The sequence below is a fragment of the Oxyura jamaicensis genome, chromosome 8, assembly GCF_011077185.1.
Source record: "Oxyura jamaicensis isolate SHBP4307 breed ruddy duck chromosome 8, BPBGC_Ojam_1.0, whole genome shotgun sequence".
In the NCBI taxonomy this organism is placed as follows: domain Eukaryota; kingdom Metazoa; phylum Chordata; class Aves; order Anseriformes; family Anatidae; genus Oxyura; species Oxyura jamaicensis.
The window spans coordinates 24993245-25013884 of NC_048900.1; the positions used below are offsets into that span (position 1 = coordinate 24993245).

The 20640-nt window shown below is 40.9% G+C and overlaps 1 long non-coding RNA gene across 1 annotated transcript in view; it reads right to left on the reverse strand.

Moving 5' to 3' along the window:
• The window catches only part of LOC118170419, a 29946-nt gene extending 16993 nt beyond the window's left edge, over positions 1-12953 (reverse strand). Inside the window, exons 1-2 of the long non-coding RNA XR_004752705.1 lie at positions 12850-12953; positions 2163-2259 (exon numbers count right to left, since the gene is read on the reverse strand). This is a non-coding gene — a long non-coding RNA (uncharacterized LOC118170419). The remainder of the gene's footprint in view (positions 1-2162; positions 2260-12849) is intronic.
• Between the last annotated feature and the right edge of the window lie 7687 nt (positions 12954-20640).

Genomic DNA, 20640 nt, shown 5'->3' on the forward strand with positions numbered 1-20640 from the left:
CCTCGTTTTCCTACTTACAAACAGGGTTAGTAAAGTATTCCCATTGTGCAGAGCAGGATAACCATCACTATTACAGCCTAGAGTATGCTTTAACATCTCAGGTTGGTTAATACAGCTGAACTGTACAGTATTATGAACCTTACTGATGGCAAGGAAGAATTCTGGCTGTTATGACGCCCTAATTTTTTTCCTCCTCTCTTCCCTTCCCCTCAAAATGCCTCAAACACAAGCTGAGGAGATAACAGTGTGATGGCAGCTGAGTGAGGGCCAGTGGGTACTGAAGTGTGGCTTTGTCAGTTTAATAAGCTGCTGCTCTTGCAAAAATGGCTGCAGTCTCTAAACTTAACCCCTGAGAACTTCAATTATTTTATCTACCAATCTTTTGGATTACTGACACCCTCCAAGGGAAAAGCTGTTGTCTTAGATTAGCCAAAGCAGCTACAATGCTGTCTTCCTTAGAGACGGAGGATGACTTAGCTGTCTTATCCTTGGAAAATCTATATAATCCAAAGATTAATCCAGAAGACCCTGATCTTTTTGCAGCAAAAGGCCATTCCTAACAAACTGCCTTCTCTCTAGCAAAGCTAGCTTTTCACTTTCTCTTTCAGCCTAGAGTAAGAAGAGCTGTAATTGTCCTAATAAAAGCATTTTAGCATCACGGATAGCAACTGTCATAACATAATTTCTTGCCTAGATAAAATTTATCCAGAGAGTGAAATGGTTCATGTATTCCTCACTATGAAAAGAGAGCTAATTGCTATCAGTTAAATGAAAGCACTGAGGAGACTAGATGAACCGCCTTCTCTTGGATCTCCTACAGGTATCTTAGGCTTCAAAATACTCGGTACTGTATGTGTGTTGACTTTAAAATCATTGTGGGTTACAAAATAATGCACATTGCCTCTCCGAGCTGCTTCATTAGCCTGATTTACCTCCAAGGTTCCTGTTTCAGGCAAGTCTGCTGGTCTTGCATACAAAAGGATCAGCCACAGCACTCTGCAGCGTGAGCCGAGTCTTTTGTCCTCCCTGTAAGAGGGAATACAGAAGAGTACAAAACAAAAACAAACCTTCCCTGCAAAAGTGGTCTGTCAAATTAGCAGGGCACTTCAAATACAAAGATCTTCAAATTCTCACTTTTGCTCTACTTTAGAGACAGAAGAAAAACCTCTTTTAGCAACAAAACACAGTCCTTGACATACCGCTTCTAAAATAACTAATCGATCAATCTCTCTCTCTCTCTGTCCATCTATTAAGAGAAAAGATTGCATGTAGTTTGAAAAGAAACGTCCAAGAAAGCTGGACTGTGAGACAAAGCAGAAGCCAGACCTAAAGCAGCCAGAAAAAACTGGAAATGTCCGTGCTCCTCTGAGCAAGGCAGCAAGGGAGGCAGAGTCCCAGCATCAGTGGAGCAGGGTGTGGGAGCTTTACGGGTCACTCTGAAGTCTGCTGTAAATGAAGCCACATAAGTTATCTCACCCACTCTTACCAGTGACTGTGGGACGTTTTAGAGGGTGACCTTTCGAAATGTACATAAAATACTGTAGATAGTCTCTGCTCCTGAGGGCATCTGTAGCATGAAACTAAAGGCAGCCTCACAGTTGGCAGAAGCTCTGTGGGGCTTTCTGTTTACATTTATTTGTATACAGACGCTGGCTTGTTTGCTGCTTTTTCTAAATTACTGCCCTCTGCATTTCCTTGGTTTTACATGCACTGCAGTTAAACCACTTTTTCTGATAAATATGGAAACTTGATGACTTGAAAAAAATCCTTCCATGTCAATTCTGCAGTTCATATTCATGCTGAGATTGTATCTAATTTTGAAAATCTTCACACTTGTGCCCTGCCATCATGTGTAATCTTTTATGCATGGCTACCTCCACTGCTGCTGAAGCAGTTGCTATGCGACAGATGAACCTGCTCCGTGGGGCCCTGACATTAGTAAAAGCAAATTGACCACAGGAGCACTAATCTAGCATGAAAAGCAGTTGGTGCCGTGCATTTCCTAGAGAAGGATTACCTAATCAACAAGCAAAACCTCCTTTTAAACGTGAGCTGAATTACCTGGGTCTGGATTTCCCTGTTTCACACCTTTTTGCTACACCAAATCATCCTGAAGAGTGAAGTCTGTGAAGGTGCATTACTCGGGAGGAACAGGGACTCACCTCAGATCAGATCCTCCCGCCTGCACCCTGGCCTGCTTGCAAATTTGTCGCCTGGGCTGATGGTTGCTGTAACTTGTTTCTCCAAGGTTACCAAAACCTGGTAATGAAGACAAATAAAGATAAAAGATGGCCACACATCAGTGAATGTCACTCTCTTATCACCTCCCTGATATGAACTTTAAGTGTAAAAAAAGGGTTAGATGCGAAAGTGATCACCTAATCCACATGAAACCGGAGTATAATGCCTTCCTCACAAAAAGCACCACAGCACACAGCTGCCTTTCTTGGAGAAAGTGATCCCAGGGGAATTATACTTCACCAGCCGGATCACTACTAACATCATTATTAGTGATTTAACCCTGCAAGTACTGGGCAATTTTCTTTGAATCCATCTCCAAACATATGATTATATTAGAGAAAATGAGTCCTGACTCGCATAAAGGTTCAGCTGACCTGTGTCCTGGGTGTTTCTGAGAAGGATAAAGGCTGATAATCTACTGTTTTCTCCTAGTGGTAGAAAGGCTTTTTAACCCTTATCTTGTCACAGATGACCAGACTTGCTAGAAAAAGTGACTTCAAACGCTACTTTTGAAGTGGTGATAGTTTTATGATGTGAAGCATTTCCTGGAGGTTATAGCTGCTCTGCTCTTGGAGGACTCGTTTGCCCAGGCAAGGGTCTCTGCAACTTCACCACATCCCTGGGAGATACAATGAAAGACAGGTTTCCCCTGCCCTCCAGTTTTGTGCTGTGGTGCACCAGAAAGAAACCTAACAGCCCAGTGTGCAGTATTACTCGTTTCAGAATAGTTTGCACCCAGATATTACAGAGACATCTCATGTCCAGGACCTCAGAGTAGTACCTCTGGGTTAAAGCCATAGCTTGGCTGCCTTTGCGCTACAGCCCAGTTTGTGCCAAGTGCTCAGCGTGTTTAGCTCTCAGTGTAGATAAGGTGGCTCAAATTTCTCAGGAGATATTTGGAACATAACAGGATGAGAATTTGATGACATCTTCATGGGGCTGATACTGAAAACTGATGTATCATAAGGCTCAAAAGGATCTCAGGAAAACAGAAGTCACTTCTTACAAAACCCTAATCTCTTCCTTAACTCTTTGTATGTCTCAGTTTCTGAACATAATAGCAACGGCAACAGAACTTGCTGTCCTTCAAATGATCAGTTCATTTGGCTCATCAGGCAATTTTTATTTCTGGTGCTGCTCCTGTTTATGACAAAATTCCTGTCAAGGCATACAGTACAAGGGTTACTGACTATTCAAAGCGACATGAAGGGACTTAGTGGTACAACTTCCATTAACCTTGAAAGGATCCAGGCAGCTAAATCCCCACCCTGAATATTTAACCTCCACTGTCTCTGTCTCTTCTAGTCCATATAAATTGCCTTGAAGAGTGAAACAAACAGATGCATAGATGCTGCCTTTGGCATCATGCTTAAGCATACAGTGCATAAATTCAGCGTACCTTCACACCGACCTCAGAAGGGTCCTGCCCCCAAGGACTGATCGTTGCCTTGCGCACATCAGCGCAGCAGTGGCTGGCTCACCTTATGGGCCTTGCCCTACACACAGATACAAAGATCTTTGCAGCTGAGCTTCAGCGCTTTGTGGTGTTATACTAACAGCCCTTTGTGCAGGGGTAGCTCCTGCCACAGCTAAGGAGCTGCGATATTCCATACATGTAGCACTCTCATTCAGACCCATCACAAATGAATTAAGATCAGATGTAGAGCTAGTGAGAACTCGGGAGACAGGAGTTCAGTTCCTACGCAAAGAGGAGATATTTAGTTCATACCGAACCAGTGCTCTAGCACAGATCTCAGCGCATCAGCAGACATCAGCCAAGGCAACATGAAGCATTGGTACGGTCAGTGAAGCTTAAGGAATTTCACACAGTACCTTTTTCCAGAAACACCAAAGCAAATTTCATATCAAAGAAACAATCTGGTGATTGGATCTTGGTCTACAAAACATCCTGTCATTCTAGCCAAATGTTTACTTGCAATGTCTAGGCTTTGCAGGAGGTTGTAAATTAGTTGTCACCTCTGAGTTCTCACCCAGAAGTGGCTGCACATTTGTACTGCGTAAAGACGTCTTTAAAAGGAACCAAAGGGGGGGCCCTTATTCACCCTCCCAAATGCCAGTCAGTGTAAATCAGTCACTGGTTTCACTTGGCCCCTTGTAACTGAAACATGAGAAATTTGGATTCTTTTTGTCCCTACTCTACTGTGCAACCACAGCTCTGTCATTTCACTTCTCCATTCCTGCAGGTGAAAATATTTCCCTTATCTATGAGATTCCAATATTCTTTCTAGGCTGCAGTGAGGTCTACTTATAAAACGTTAAAAAAAAAGTGTTAAATGATATCTGTGTTTAGGTGACAAAATGAATCGATGTGAGTTAGACCCCACTATCCAGCCCAGAAGACCCTGTGAATTCTTGGCCTCAGGAGATTTACTGAGCACTCTGGCACCTACAGGGGACATGGACTTATCCAGGAAATGTGACAAGTAACAAACATCAGGTAAGAACCCAGTTCGATACTTTTAATATAAAGCCACTGCAGAACTGCTCCTTTGCCAGTCAGAGCTCCTTCTGTGTTCATGACCACTTAAAGTACATTTATCCTTGCCCCAGATTTAACTAGCTCCTTCCCACTCTCCCTCCTTCACCTACCCTTCCCATAACATGTGTGCACACAGTTCAGTATGTCCTTCTCTCCTCAGAAAGAGAGAAATTATATCCATTCCGTCTTGACTCGAGTAGGTTCAGCAAGCTCTTTTCGGATGTGCCACAACCCAGGGAAAAAAGCTGTGCGAGCTGGCCTCCACAGAAGCCAGCCTCAGTTGAAGTTGTAAAGGTGCTTCAGCACAGCATTTCACCTGAGCAAACAAGCACTGCTGCATTGCAGGGTACTTCAGCTGAGGTTCAGGGCCACACTGATGCCGCTATTTCCACATTTGAGTGCACCATCTGGATGTACTAGCTTGGGCAGGTGCTAGCTCAAGGCTTTCTTTGCCGTACTTCAATACACAGAATAGAGATGTCCCCACTTGTCAGGCAGGCTCTCCAGTCGTCCGCCCCCATCACCCTGCTGTCCTTCCCAGCACCTGCTTCAGCTTGACTTTGTTTTCCTTGAAGGTAAGTGATGAGAATTATACAGATGAGATTGTTCAAAACTCATCAGCGTTTTGTACAATGGTATTAATACTTCCCTCTTTCTCCTGGAAATACCTCTCTTAATGGATCCCAGGATCACATATGGGGCTTCTTCCCATTCATGTTAATTTAATCTCTCCTGCTGTTCATCAGAGCTTTTTTCCTGCCCTAACAGCCACTTCCTTTTTGGAGCAGTGACACAAATTATCATTAAGCAGGGCAATGCTCAAACCCTCAAGGGCTACAATTAGGTTTCGGGGTTCCATGTGGGAGGACTGCACCAGACTACTATAATCCTTTCTTTATTCTTTAATGATCACTGCATTCTCAGTGTATTAATAGAACTCATTTCCTATCCTTCTGGATGTGTAAGACAAAAGTAATTAAAACAAAAATTAAGAAGCTCTTGGATGTAATAACAACAAGGGCCCAAATTCAGCTCTCAGCAAAGTTCCAACAGCTTGATTCTGTGCCCAAAAAAAAGTCACTGGAAAATATCTCACTGAGTGTAGCAGGGTGAGGTCAGGCTCACCATGAAGTACTTGAGAGCTTTGTATTTATATCCGTAGGCAAAAACCTCCCCTCTAGCACTCACTGTGAAAAGAGCCACTTTGCCCTACTCCAGAGATTAGCACCGTTTGTGCCTTATTTCACCTGGATGCCAAATGCTTTTGAGTTCCCGGGTTCCTGATCTCACTGTGAGATGGGAATTAAAATTTTCAGAAGGCATCCCAAGGCTTATGCAATTTCCTTATCTTTTTCATAATAATAATAATAAAAAAATGACAAGATATGCCACAGTTGATCTATTTTACAGTAACATATTCCCCGTTCCAGCATTTGTGACCTTCTCTCTCATATTTTGGTGTCTCTGAGGAGTAAATCTGCATCCCTTACTATGTAGCCCACCAAGGACTGTGAGCACGTCTGGGAATGGAAATGCATGAACTCCAAACACAGAGCTGGGAGAAGAGGAGGGCAGGAAAAAAACCCGATGCTCAAACTTATATATGTTTCATGCGATGAAAACTAATTATAAAATCAGAATGCATTACCATAATTGTTTATATCTGTGTTTTAAGGAATTTGCTGTCTTCTGAATCTAATAAACGAAGGAACTGAAGCTTGACTGCTACAACAGTTTTTAATCTGTTTGGAAATTAGTCCAAACAATGAAGAAATGCTTTCCAGTATCACAAGAAAATGTTACAGTAAGGAAAGAAAATGGAAGGTATAGAGAAGCCTTTAAAAACAAAGAAACAAACAAAACCACTTAATTATTAATTGAGGATAATTAGGGACTGAATGTGCCTGGCTCTCCCGGAGCACAGGACAGGAACCAAGGGCGTACAGAGCATTGCCCTGGGCTCTCTGACCCCACAAAGCCCCAGCAGATGCTGCATGCTGCTCCCCAGGGAAGCCGCGAGCCAGGGCCCTGGTGCGCTGTCTGCGAGGGGCTGGCAGGTTGCAGACAGGGGGCTACGCTCCTAGCCCAGACAAAACGAGTGGTCCTGGCACACTGGTGAGCTCCATGTTCTCCCTGGGGGGTTGACAGCAAATGAAAATGGTACGCTCTTGCCCAGCTAACTGTGAAATATCTGTCAAATGTCACCATCTCCATGCTTGGATCCTGCTCAGCAAGGTAGTCTTCCAGCATCTGCTCATACCTCTGCAGCTGTGGCAGGTTAATTTAACAGATAAAGCACCAGATAGAGAGGAAATGCTTAAGAGTAGCCAAAGCAGACAGAGGTTTAGTATAACTGCCTACAATTAGCATGGATTCTTAATCCCATTCTTGGTCATAAAAGATAAATTAATCTTTTTTCCTTACATCTCACTGCTACAGCTGTTCATCTCATCGTATTGTGCATGTAGTTGTCAGAGTTGCCTAAGATTGAACAAGTTTTTGGCAGAGATTGCCAGGTAGGCAGTTTTCTGTCAGACGGGGAGCACTGTGTAGGAGGTAAATATTATCAGGCAGACCCAGCGAGAGCAGTAATGGCACACCAGCTGATAATGCCCCTAGATTCAACAGCACTTTTGAAATTCATCCCTACGCAGTTTTTCACAGACATGGGCAGGAGGCCTTCGTTTGCTTACTGGCAAGAGCATGTTTGTTTCACCTGAGCTCAGCTAATTTTGCTAGCTCAGGTTCAGTAGAGTCTCCAAGATCTAAATGAGCAAAGACAGTAAGTAAACAGGGCTTTTATGCTACTCACAACTTTCAGGTGCACACAAGGATGCAGCAGTGGGGAGGAGTAGACCAGCTGTTAATGTTGTTACCTGTGTTACACCTGTACCATGCATCAAAAGACAACTTCGGTTCCAGTCTCGCAAAGCACCAAAGCATGCATGGCTTTCAGCATGAGTAAGCCCACTAATTTCATGGTACACCTCATCCATCTAAAGCCGAGCTTCGATGATCCCATGCATGGCCACTATGGGCTCTCAGTCCAATAGTTAGCACCCACTCAATTTTGCACAGAACAATAAACTCAGCACACTGCACTGGAGAATTGCAGGGACTCAGAAGTGCTCCGGAAATGCTCCCAAAACAGAAGTTAAATCTCTGACTCAGAAAGAAATCCTCTGACATTTTGTCTGTGGAAGCCAGTTAAAAATATCCTTTTAATCATGATTTGGCCAAAATAATCTTTCACAAGGGTGAAACAGTGAGCATCCAAACCTTGCTCTAAACTGAATAAGGTCCAATCATTTTGCCCAGCTGAGGAAGCAGGGCTTGCTGAAAACAGAGGTCAGCTTTTTATCCTCAAGGCAAGGCACAGTGGTGTGAATTCCTCACACTCCTCAGCCGATGTAAAGTTCTCTCCTTTTGTTTTTGAGCATGAAAGTAGCATTTGTGGCTTGCTGGAAAAAAAAAAAAAAAAAAAAAAAAAAAAAAAAAAAAAGCTTGCTAGAGGACATTCTGTTTCTAATCCAGTTTGTGTGCATTTTCCACGTGTTACTGAAATTTCTGCGGCAATACGTGACTGTTGTATTGCTGTATGGAGTCCCAAAGAATTTTATAATGGTCTCTGCTGATGCCTCATTACTGTTTAAAGCAAAGTTGTGCTAGAGGTGTTTGCTTCCTTTCCTTTTCGTTGCAAGGCTTGAAAAGGCAGCTTGCTTGAGATTGATTTTGTTTTTTTCAAATAATCCACTCCTAAATAATACAGCGTCATGTGCCTCTCAGATGGAGATCACGCTTTAGCTGTATGCTTAACCGAGCTGCTTTCCTTGGGAAAATATCACAGCTGGGATGTGACCTGCTTCTAGACTCTGATTTCATTTCTGAAAGAGTGCAGCCCACCATAGCTTGTTAGCCCTGTAGGCAGGAATTATGTGCTACTGACTTGGGCCAAGCGCACTGTTAGCCCTCAATAATAATAATGAGTTGTGAAAGGAGTTCATAACTGGATGTGTGAAGTAAAGAATATTTGAAGAGCAAAGGTTGACAATATACTTGGGGATAATGGCATTATTTCAGGGGATTCTCTCTAAGCAGCAAGTATGAGAGAGGAATTTGTCCCCCGTGGACCACACCGCCAGCTTTCTTGCTGCCAGCACATACTTTAGTTTCCCAGCAGTTATCCAAACAAGCATTTCTTCTTCAAACCCTTTGGAACCATTGACTTTTTGAAAACACAGCCTCCCTGGAGGAGTTAGCACACCAAATAAAGTAATTAAATATAGTAAAATAAACTACAAGGGTAACAAAGGTAGCAATTGATTTGTAATACTTAATGCAAACCTTGCTGTTTAAAAAGTGTTCCAGATTTTTATGGTACATTCTTCCTGCTCGGACAGGTACATTACAGGTAATGACAGCGTTGCTGCCTGGAGAATGATTTCAGCTGCCTCCTGCGTGATATAGCGAGTATATGAATCACAGTGGAGAAAAAAAATCAATTAGAAATCCCTCAATTTTCTTAACGTTCTTCCAAGTGCCCTGCATGGCTGCTTGCACAGTTTATTCTGCTGCTGGAGCAAAGTGTTTGTTGTTGCTACAACAGGATGCTCTTGTGTGAAGACGCAAAGACCCCAGCTGCACCCCATGCATGGGCTGAAGTGCTCTTTTGACCCGTTCTTTCATCTTCTCGGTTCTTGTATTCTTCTCATTAAGAGATTTGCGCACTGAAATCGTCACGCACAAACCCAACATTTTTGCATTTGAATCATATTTATACCTCGGCTTTCTTTCCTCCCCCCATTCTGTTTTGTACATCTTCCTGTGCCTGTAAATGCCCAGGAAATGCTGTAGAGTATATCCTTTTGGGTCCCAATTAAGATTCTGAACTGCTGTTCTCTGTATGATAACAACCTGAAGTGCTGACAACACGCTACCTGTCAACAGGCAAATGAAGGCCAACCATCTGTTCTACTATAAATTGTCTCTACTACTCTCAACTTGAAAATCCGCTTTAAAGACTCCCCAATTATCTAGTAACCTGAGCCAAATGATGCAATGTTATTTTAACTAGAATCATCATTGTGTACAAGAAAAATAAACATTAAAAGCCCAGAACAAAGAAAGATTTCTGAAAAGCTGTTTTATATCTGATTTTGTGTGTACGGCTCTGATGTGCACGCGGGAGCAGCCCAGAATCGCAGAAGCAAAGAGTATCAGATTACTGCTGCTTGAAAACCTGCATTTCAATTGATAGAGAGCCAGCTAAACGCTCCTGCTCAGAACCTTTTGTCTCAAAACACTGTAATTACAAACCTCCTGCAAACAACCAGAGCTCCCCAGGATGCGGGTACCCAGCACAGCCCTGGAACTGCAGGCTGGGTCGTGGAGCTCCACGCAGGAGAAGCTCCTTGCACAGCCCCACGAGTGGGTGCTTGGCGTGTCAGTGCAGGATCAGAGGTGAGACATCCAAGGAAAATGCCTCAGACTGGTTCGATCTGGGCATGTTAGCAGCTTGCATTTATTTCCAGTGTTTTCGTGGCCAGAGAAGAGCAAAACCAGCAAAACCAGGCACTACAGCAAGGGTTCAGCTCTTGCTGATGTCTCTGGTTTCCTGCCCCTCAAACACTCTCTAGTCCTTAGGCTGTCTTCAAGCCCTTTTATTGTTTGCTGGCTTTTCTCTTTCATGCATTCCCTGCTTCCCATCTCACTGCACTATAGACTTGCAACAACTTTTGAAAAATAATGAAATTGCAACCTTCTCCTTTCCTCCTACACACTGAGGAAAACTTGACCCGGCTTGCCACGCACGGCAGAGACAGTGAGCATGCATAGCTTGCACCTTTGCATCATAACCTGCACAGAGCAGCAACTGCTGATGTCTGGGAACCAGTTCACCTCTTGTGCACTATCCCAGACGCTTTCAGAACAAGGGTATCAAAGCCCAACTTCATTAGCTTGTTAAAGCCTGCTGAGGAAGGAAGAGAGAGAGAGAGATGGTGAGTTTAGGCCAGGTTTCCAACACCTTGTTACATCACTGACACCTGTGCAGAGTGTCAAATAGGACACGGAATCAGAATTTGTGTAGGTATAAATAAAAACACACACTGCAGGGCTTTATTCCTGTTCAGTAACCAAAACCTGTGCCAGCAGCTGGTTCGAGCAGGCAGACCAGTATTCAGAGCTGGGAGAAGGATTCAGCTGCCGAACAAATCCCCAGGTCCCTGCATGCAGTAGGCCGAGGGGTGTTGACCAGAGGACTCATTACATCTCTATTTTAGTCACAGAGCCAGAAAGCTAAGCAATGGAAGTATCTATCTACATGAAGATATATTTAAAATCTATCCATACTTTTTAATACCTAAAGATTACAGATGGCAATGATATCATCGACTGAAGGGAAAGGAGCAAAACCACACATGGGCTTAGCTTTGAAAAGGCACGAATTAGGATACGGGATTCTATTGGAAAACCTGCAGGCAACTTCAGAACAACCTTCAGATAAATTAAAGCTTCAAAGGCAGCAGAGAAGAAAATCCGAAATAGGGAGGAATGGGCATGTAAATGTTTTCGTTACTCTGATTATTTTCACAAAGACGTTCACCTGTATAATGCCTTATTGACAAGACACCGGTTGCAATTTGCAATACTTAAATGACACAGAAACACTCTGAAAATCTCTATAAAACACTTAGCACCTAAACAAAAGTGCTTGATCCTACGCTACAGGCCCAGCAAAATTAAATAACTGTTTTGAATACAGCCTTGTGTTCAGGAATAACTGTTTGTGCTCTGTGGCACTTCCTGTGGAAGTTAAACACAAGGGAGTTGGTGAGGAGGAATAAGTAATAAGATGGCACTGTTGTCTTCATTACAAAATGCATTTTTGGAGGTTCATATTTCCTCTTTCACACAAAAGAAAGACAAGAATTTATAGACCGTACTAGATATTCCAAGAAATTCAAATAAGTCAAAGGTAAATGTTGGTCTAATGAATCAGAATCATATCAGCGTAGCCGCTGTAATAAATGTAAATGAGGAAGATCGTTGCCCTTCAACATAAGTACAATGCAGCCTTCACCAGTGCTAGGAGTATGCATTTGGCATGACCCTTGAAGCCCTGTTTTCAGCTTATGGACCTTAAATTGTTCCTCCAGCAAATTTCAGTGAGAAGGAAAACCTGCCTCCCACCCAGATTACTGAATTACCGTGGGTGTTGCTGGCTGGCTAACCTGATGGGAGTTTGTTCCTGGGTTAGGTTTGTTGTTCTCCCTCCTGAAACCTGTAGCCAAGATTTTTATCCAATACAGTTCTGTTTGCTTTTGCACTAGCAGCACCATGCAACCTGCTTTTGCTGCTGGCATTTACAACTTCCTACTGCTCTAAATATCCATAGGAGCTAACACACACGCCTCCTAAGACAGGTCTTTTATAAGTAATAAAACACAGAGCTGTCTACAACTCTGCCAGCTGCTTGTAGCATGCAATCTGAAACCATGCAGATGACTTACATGAAATTGCCAGCTCTGGAAGCAATATCCAGTGTGCATTCAGTGAGTTGAACATTACCCTATGCAGAGAATCTAACTGTACATACATCTGCCTCTCACCCCCTCCCTGAGGTCAGGAAATCCTGAGTGATTGGTCAAAGTTGGTGAAAATTCAGCAAATTGATGATTCAGAGAAGAGTTGGTCTACCTCCAAGTAAACTCCATTTTTCACTTGAGCCAAACTGAGACACAATATCGTGCTTTCTTACATTATGATTAAGTCTGAAATAAATCTGGAGAGAATATAGAGAATAAATTTTATTAAATCAGTACTGGAGTACTAAGCCAAGGACTATTTACACCCTCTAAGAAATGGCAGGTGAACAGCATCCTTTTGCACTATCTCAAACCAAGGCTAAATCAGGCACCAGATCTAACCCAGGATAGGTCTCACATTCAGACACCCCCAAAACTGTGCTGTTCCAGCTCTCCATTCAATACACACATCTGTCACCAGCTACTTAGCGGTTTGGTGGGGAATAGGGGTGGGAGGATCGCCAAGGATATGAGACTAAACAGATTAAGTCAAGATCTTGTTTGGGTGATGCGACTGCTTACTCTGTGAAATCCAGCTACCTCATTTCTTGCTGCTCCAGTCAGGAACCGTTCAGAAGGGACCTGGGTATCACCTCCTCAACAAACATGTCACCACGGCATTCCGTCAGTGAAATGCATCGTGTATAAATACCGATTAACTGATGTAACATACAACAAGGGGAGGAGGAAATGTATATTCAGCTATGTGACAGGTATTTCAAAGCACCACATAATTAGCTTTGTTTGGTTATTTTAATTTTGTTTTTATTGGCAAGATGCAGTATGAAAAAATCTACTAATTAGATAGGAAGTTCCCCTGAAGACATCTATCAACTGTTTCTATTAATACAGGCAACTGTGAGTAGGTAGGTAGGAAGAAAAACATTCAGAAACAACTTTTAGTTAATTAAATTGAGGTCTGGATGCAAAATACTTTTCCCCCATCAACAAATGTTCAGTCATGTTTCTCAGCAAATTGGCAAAAGAAAAAAAAAAAAAAGAAAAAAAAAAAAAAGTGAAATATAAATCCTAAAACTGAGGCTTGTATCAGACTTCTAATTTCCATCTACTTTTTTTTCTCCAAACTTCAGCAAGGCACCACTAAGTATATTATCTCTACAGATTGCTGTACTCCACAGAGAAGCCACTGCTGTTCCTAGTGTGTTTATGCAGTTATTGGCATTACAAATGTGTAGGATGGTAGAGCTTTTTTAACACCTGCACTCTGGCTTTACTTAGATACAGAGTAATAGTACGGAGTAGGGAAACATCACCAGCTGACACATCCAAGTCTGCCTTCTCCTGGGCAGAAAACAAGAATATTTTTTTCTTGCCTGAACTCACAAATTTAAAAAGACCTTTTCTCAAACTCAGGCCAGCCAGCAATTTGTCATGTTGCCACCCACGTTTTTATTCTGAAGGCCAGGCTGTCGGTCAGTTGAGGTTAAATGGATTAGGAATGTGTTCAAAGCCCCAAAGATTTAGATCTGATGGGTTTCAGTAATATGCAGCCATAATTCGGAGGCAGTGTTCTCTGCTCCTAATGACGCTGCAGGGCAGCAGGGAAGGAAGCAGGGCAATTGCATATGACTTAATGAACATTAACTCAGTATTTAGAGCCTTTGCTCTGTTGTGCTTAGGCACTGCAGAAGGGGCAGAAAATAGCCACGTCCTCTTCATTGCATAAGCTAGAGCTGGCCCAGTCCCCAGTGGCCCCTCTATGTGCAGCCTATGCAGGTGCTTGGCACTGCGTTTGCATCACCTGTAGAGTGCAGCACCTACCTCTGGGTAGCTTAGCTGGGATGGTTCACCTCTATGTGCTTGATCTGGAAATCTTCCTCAGCTTCAGGAGGGCACAGAAGCACAGAATGGCTGCGGTTGGAAGGGACCCACCATCTGGTCCAACCCTTTTGCCCAAGCAAGACCACCTAGAGCAGGTTGCCCAGACCCATGTCCAGACGATGCTTCCTGATGGTCAGACATGAGGTTCAAGGCAGATAGTGTGAGCAGCTACCTGGCAAGAGAGGAGGTAACATTGGCAAAAACCTAAAAAGCAGAGGTGGTCTTCAATTCCAAGAGTTCACAGAGCCTCATGGCAGGCCTCTGGCTGAGCAGGCAGTCTAACATGGAGTCTGGATAAATCATAGAACCACAGAATGGTTTGGGTTGGAAAGGACCTCAGATATCATCCATTTCCATCTCCCCTGCCATGAGCAGGGACACCTCCCACCAGATCAAGTTGCTCAAAGCCCCATCCAGCCTGGCCTTTAAATGTGAACGTCTGAGGGCATGTCTCTTTCTAACGTGGCGTGGGGACCCCTGTGAGGCAGTGCCTGCTGCCATGGCAAGGGGAGGATGCAGAGCCACTAGCAGGAGATTGGTAAGGCAAGGTCGGTTAAAGGAAAATCAAAAAAAGTCTGTGCTCCCCACCGACATGGTACTGAGTTGAATGTCTGTGATTGAAAAGAAACACTTTTAATTCCTGATTTACACATACCCAGTGCAGGTAGAAGTAAAGGAACAGTGAATTTTCTAAACAGATAGAGCAAACAGAGCTTTGTGCAGGATTGCTCTTCACATTTATAAAATAACTAGAGCTCATGCTTATTTTGCTTCCCTGCTCTATATCTAAATTCATATTCCCTACCACCTGCGTGTGCAGAATGGAATAAATAATGATTACCACTGTGATAAAGAACTACTGCTAAAATCCCAGTAAGTCATCAAATGGCTGTTACGTACAAAGATAATGCAGTCAATAGTGGGGCTTTTTCAGCAGGGTTAGGCAGCAACACTATATATGCATGTTTTATTAGTTACAAAAATGGGTATTTCAGTATAGGCACCACATGTAGATCAAACTGACAGACTCCTTTGGGATTAAGCCCCATCACCTTCTGAATGCAAGACAAGCACAAAACCACTGCAGCAACGGGAAAAAAAAATCAGCTTGAAAATAATTAAACAGCAAGGCAGCCACCCATAATGATATTCAGCAGAACACATTAGGGACAGTTTGCTGGGAATGCACAAGAGCACTCCAGTTGTTTAATTAACATTGAAACGGCGGTTCCACAAGAACTAAAAATCCTGTTAATTTATGTGTCTCTTAATGATGCTCATTTAAATACTGTCAACTTTTCTCTAGTTTAATATTCATGATTTCTAGTCATTAAAACACCAGGCTCAGCTCGTAGATTCACTGAGAAACACAAATTGTTTGATGATGATGTCAGTTCTTAAAAAGTTTTTCTCCCCTTAAAGTGTAAATCTCTCAGTGCTCATCACTAGGGTCATTTTAGTCTGGTCTATAAATATCACTTTTATCATTCACATAATACAATAAACTACAGTGTTCTCTCTCACCTTCAAAGACAAGCTCTGCTTGCATTGTCAGGAGTTATTTATGTAAAGGTAGTTATCTTTTTATGACGGAGCATCTCAGCTGGTTAATGTAATGGCTTTATATATTGGGATACTGGGCTCAAGTCCCACTTTAGATTATAAAAACTATTTTCATCCAGGATAGGAAACATTCCATTAAAAATAATTTTAGTGCTGAAAAGACACTCGCAGCTGGCTATTAAAACAATACTGCCAAGGTAGGCAGAAGTCAAATTTTGACCTCTCCAGAATTAGCATGCACATGGTCTGAATGAACACTTGTTTGCATGAAACTTTTGTTTACCCTGTGCTGTCAATGCTGATCCTTTCCCTACATTGGCAAATTTATATGAAGTGTCCCCACATTGTCTCTTTGGCAGAAACTGTAGTGTAGCCTCCTATGACCGGGACTTCTACAGGAAAATATATAACAATCTTACACTGTCGGAGAAAACCCCTAACTTTTTTATAAATTAAAAAATACAGCTTAATTTTACAGTTAATCTTTCATCTTTAACATAAAATTTTAGTTTTCAAGGAGAATCTGAACACTTTCAGCAAGGCGGAGAGCAGGACATTTGGGACAGGACAAGTACGGACAGTTAAGGAAGGACATTTAATTGATCTTGCTTTACAAGTGCATTCCTTTCTACTATATTTTCAGCTAAGTATGAGGCAATAGCACCTGCTTCATTTCTTGTTTTGTTGGTGTCTTTTTTCCTAGGCAAGATATATTACTACCTTTACTCTTCGTTTTAATACCCTAACTATGGGAAGTCTCTCTTCTTAGATATTCTACTATTTATTCTATGTGGTTTGTAAAAAAATATTAATAAAGGGCACAGGTTCAGGATTCGAGGAGGTTATAGGCAAAGGGCAACTGAAATCTTGTTAGCACACCAATTCCCACTGCATACCTTTAAGACCTAGCTGAGTTCCCTGTCTGAGGTTGTTTTTTTTTTATTCCTGTCAGATTTCCAGTACACATTGAAATGTAACAGTGCCATATAATTTTTCTGAAAGACAGTTTGTTTGGCATTTTAGACAGACATCCAACACAACAAAATGTACTTTATTATACAGAGAGAAAAATATTCTGTGAACCAGGCAGCACAGAACTAACACTACCTGATTAGTAGCAAAGCCAATATTTATCACCTACTTCTGCTCATTTCATTCTTTATATTTTATTCTTTCCCTGATGTTTCATATTTACAATTTGCACTTCATAACTAAATAACTTAATGTAGTTTACCTCTGAAAAAACAGTCATAACTAGATGGTCTAGACATAATCTTAATTACCAAAATGCTATCCTATGTCTGAAATGCTTTTATGCAGTTACGGTTGCTATTTTCTTCCAGAAGTGTTTCAATAAAGCAAGTAATCCATATTAACTTATTGTGTGTGCATTTTAATGTAATATACCTTCTTTTCAGCGTCATGTATCCCAGAAGAGATCTTTGTATTTATTTTAGTAGTCTAAATGTTCTTTTTTTCATCCCAGGAATTTCTTTTCTTTATACCTCACAAAGGTCTAATTAATAAATGCACTTTCCTGGGACCATCATCTTGAAATATGGTCTGATACATCATTCAGCCATGACATACATGCCTGTCTCTGCTTTAGTCCATAACAGATTCTCTCCAGTAAGAATGTATTCTAGTTCCATACTGATCTGTCGCTTCACAAATGAATGATCTATGCAATTCTGCTGTCCCTATTGTTTTTCATGCTGACCACAGAATAAAATACTTATTAACATCTTAATTTTCTTGGGAGAATAAAGCTGGAGCATTATAAAAGAAATCCCTGAAAAAGGGTGCAGGTCTTCAGGCCGAATGTCTATGATTCTGTCTATGGTAACATCCATCTGTTTATGTCATTACAGATAATTCTTGTAACATAAACCTTAAATGATAAAGTATACAGCTCTTCTATTTTGGTATTTATACCCACATATCTAACCCTTTTGACATTGCTTTCAGTAGGCAGTTATCCTCTTAGGCATTGTCTGTAAACTGGTTCCCAAATGAAAGCTTCCATTTCATTAAATTGAAATTTTGTATAGCTAGCATGAAGTAATCATCCTATAATGTCTATTCCCAGTACGTTTATTTACTAAACTTCTTCAGTGTCCCTAATCTTTGGCACTTATAGTTCAATAATTAAACAAATTATAATGAGCAGACTTGTCTTGTTCCTTGTTTTTGAAGCACTTGAACCCAGTGCAAGAAGAAAGAAGTTTCCTATGCTGATACAATTCTGATAACATTTTTCATATCTCTCCACAGAAAAACACAGAAATTTTACCAAGGAAAACACTTTCTCTGTGCCCCACACTGAGAACAAGCCTCTTTTTAGACTCTGTGATGCACTAAATGTCACAGAGGAATATTCTTGTACTTAACCTAAGGGACTTATTTTTCTAAAACACAGTTTGGTTTGCATCAGTTTAAGCTTTCTTGTCTGTAGCTCTGCCAGGACTTAGCAGAAAATACTGCTTTCTATTAACTCAGGAGGAAGGTTGATTTGGTACATCCTTATTTGGATTGAGTTTCAAAAATATTTAACTACAGAAAGATGACTGTTAAGATACTGAGCCCTCCTAAAGAAGACACTTGGGTTCCACACCTTTCAGAGGCTATCTCATGGCTATCTCGGATCAATTTTTAAAAATGTCTGACTGCTAATATGTCTAATTTCTTTCCCATTGGAAAGAAAAAAAAAAAAATTACAAAGGTAACTTGTTTGCAAATACAAATTTGGGTTTGCAAATCCAGATTTGTTTTGGGGCTCTTGTTTTTGTCAGTAGCAGTTCTATCTGAGAAAGGGACTTCTCACATTTATCCTCTCTATAATATCTTTATAGAATAAAGATCCTATATATCCTATAAGAATATTATCTTATGCTTACAAGGTAGTATCCTTATCTAGACAGATGGAATTCTCTCTCATTATATTTCTCCTAAACAGTGCAAGCTTGTTGCTCTAAGTCTACATACTCATGCCTACATCTTTTTTTTTTCCTACAACCACCCTACAAGCTAATATATATCCCTTGGTAATTTCTTTAAAGGCCTCCCTCCAGGCATTCTTTAGATAAATTCTGTAAGTCATTGCCCATCATATAATTATTGTATAATTTTCTGTTTTACTCACAAAGTCTATTTTTAGTGCTATTTTATCTCCACCTTTTCTTCTGACATGGACTTTTTTTTATGAAGACCAGTACATGGGCAGAGACATTGTTGCTCTAATTCTAACATTAAGGATTTCAATTACATCTAAATTAAACCATCTGGGACATGTGTTTTAAGAGATTCAGAGAAATAAATAAAATGTATTCCCTATAAATGTAGGAATCGTCAAAGGTTCATCACCTCTTGGTTTTATAAACTGATTCCAACCTTGAAGCTTTAACAGTGAAGCTTCTGTGCTACTTGTTTATGTACCCTATATTGGGCTGATGAGGCCACTATTATCTGTGAATCCAGATCTGTTGCAACCACTAACCAAACACTAAAAACGATGAGGTCCTCCTCATTTCAGTAATAATTTTAAATGAATAAACATCTCTGACAAAGTCATCTTCCTTCTGGATCTGTTTTGATCCTTTTACAGTCCTGCAGTACTTGTGCAGACATTAATAAACACATAATTTTTAATAGGAGCAGAGCACTCCTTCTGGAGAGAGTTCCCAGTGGCCTTTTGGTGTCATTAATTATTTTTTTTTTCCTTTAGACAAATTTCCTGATGAATTACTAGCCACGCTTCCTTTTTTATTGTTTTGCTGGTGGTAGTTTTTTTTCAATAAAGCATATCTTTTATTAGCTTGCTTTTGCTCTATAGTTAAAATCTGATAACCTTTTTTATTATTGTTCTCCCTAAACAAAATATCAATATTAAACATTATCTTAATTTAGGAGTGTCTCTCCCTTATCCTTATTGTTTGCTTTTTTTTTTTTTTAACATTTCCAAATTTCCTTATCAGCCTTCTTGTGATTATATTCAGCATCATACCCAATTATAGCGTAACTTTAAACCATACACTGGGACTATGCTACCTTTTTTGCTTTGCACTGTATTTTCTGGTATTCGTATTAGTAACTGCAAACTTTCTTAGCATTCACTCTTGTAGTTATTACTTGTTATTTGTTGGAAAATTGTTTCTTAAGCAGTATCTTTATAATTTTAGCAGAAAACTCATTATATACATTTTTTTTGCCATCAAGGCAGTATTTTTTTTACAGTACAAGCACTGTGTTTTATTACATTCAAAAGGCATCCCAATTCCCTTTCTCTTATAGTTAATGAGCCCTCAGGTGAAATATACTTAACTTAGTTCTAATCAGTGCCTATTTGTTCTTGCTTCCAGCAATGAGGTCAGGAACTTTTGGACTTCCCCTGGCACACAGAAAGCGTAGGTTTGACTTACCTGATACATATTTAGGGTTGTTGAGAACTCTGGAGCATAGTCCTCCTATGGAGATGTTTGCAGATTTGTGTTAATAAAGTCCCCTTGGCTGTGCTCCACCGTTGTCTCTTCTGATGTCCAGAAAACTAATCACTATAATAATATAACTCTACAATGCCTGGATGACTTCATTTATTGCATCCTCATACCTTGATACTTTTCAATTTTATTTAACTATATCAATGCAAAGCTTTAGGCATCTGCGTGATAAATAGAAAATGAGGTGTAGGTCTGTGGCCCACCTATCAAACGTTAATGTTATCCTTACACCCCTGTTTTTCAGTTCTAACCATTAAATTATAGACTTCCTCTTGCTTGTTCTATCTCTGTCCCCATGACTCTTGCATAATTGGTTGTACATTGGCCCCGTTTCAATTGGAGATATAGAAGGCATCCCTTGCTACCACTGTAAAATAGCCAATTTGCTGATAGGAAGAATATTTTTATTGAA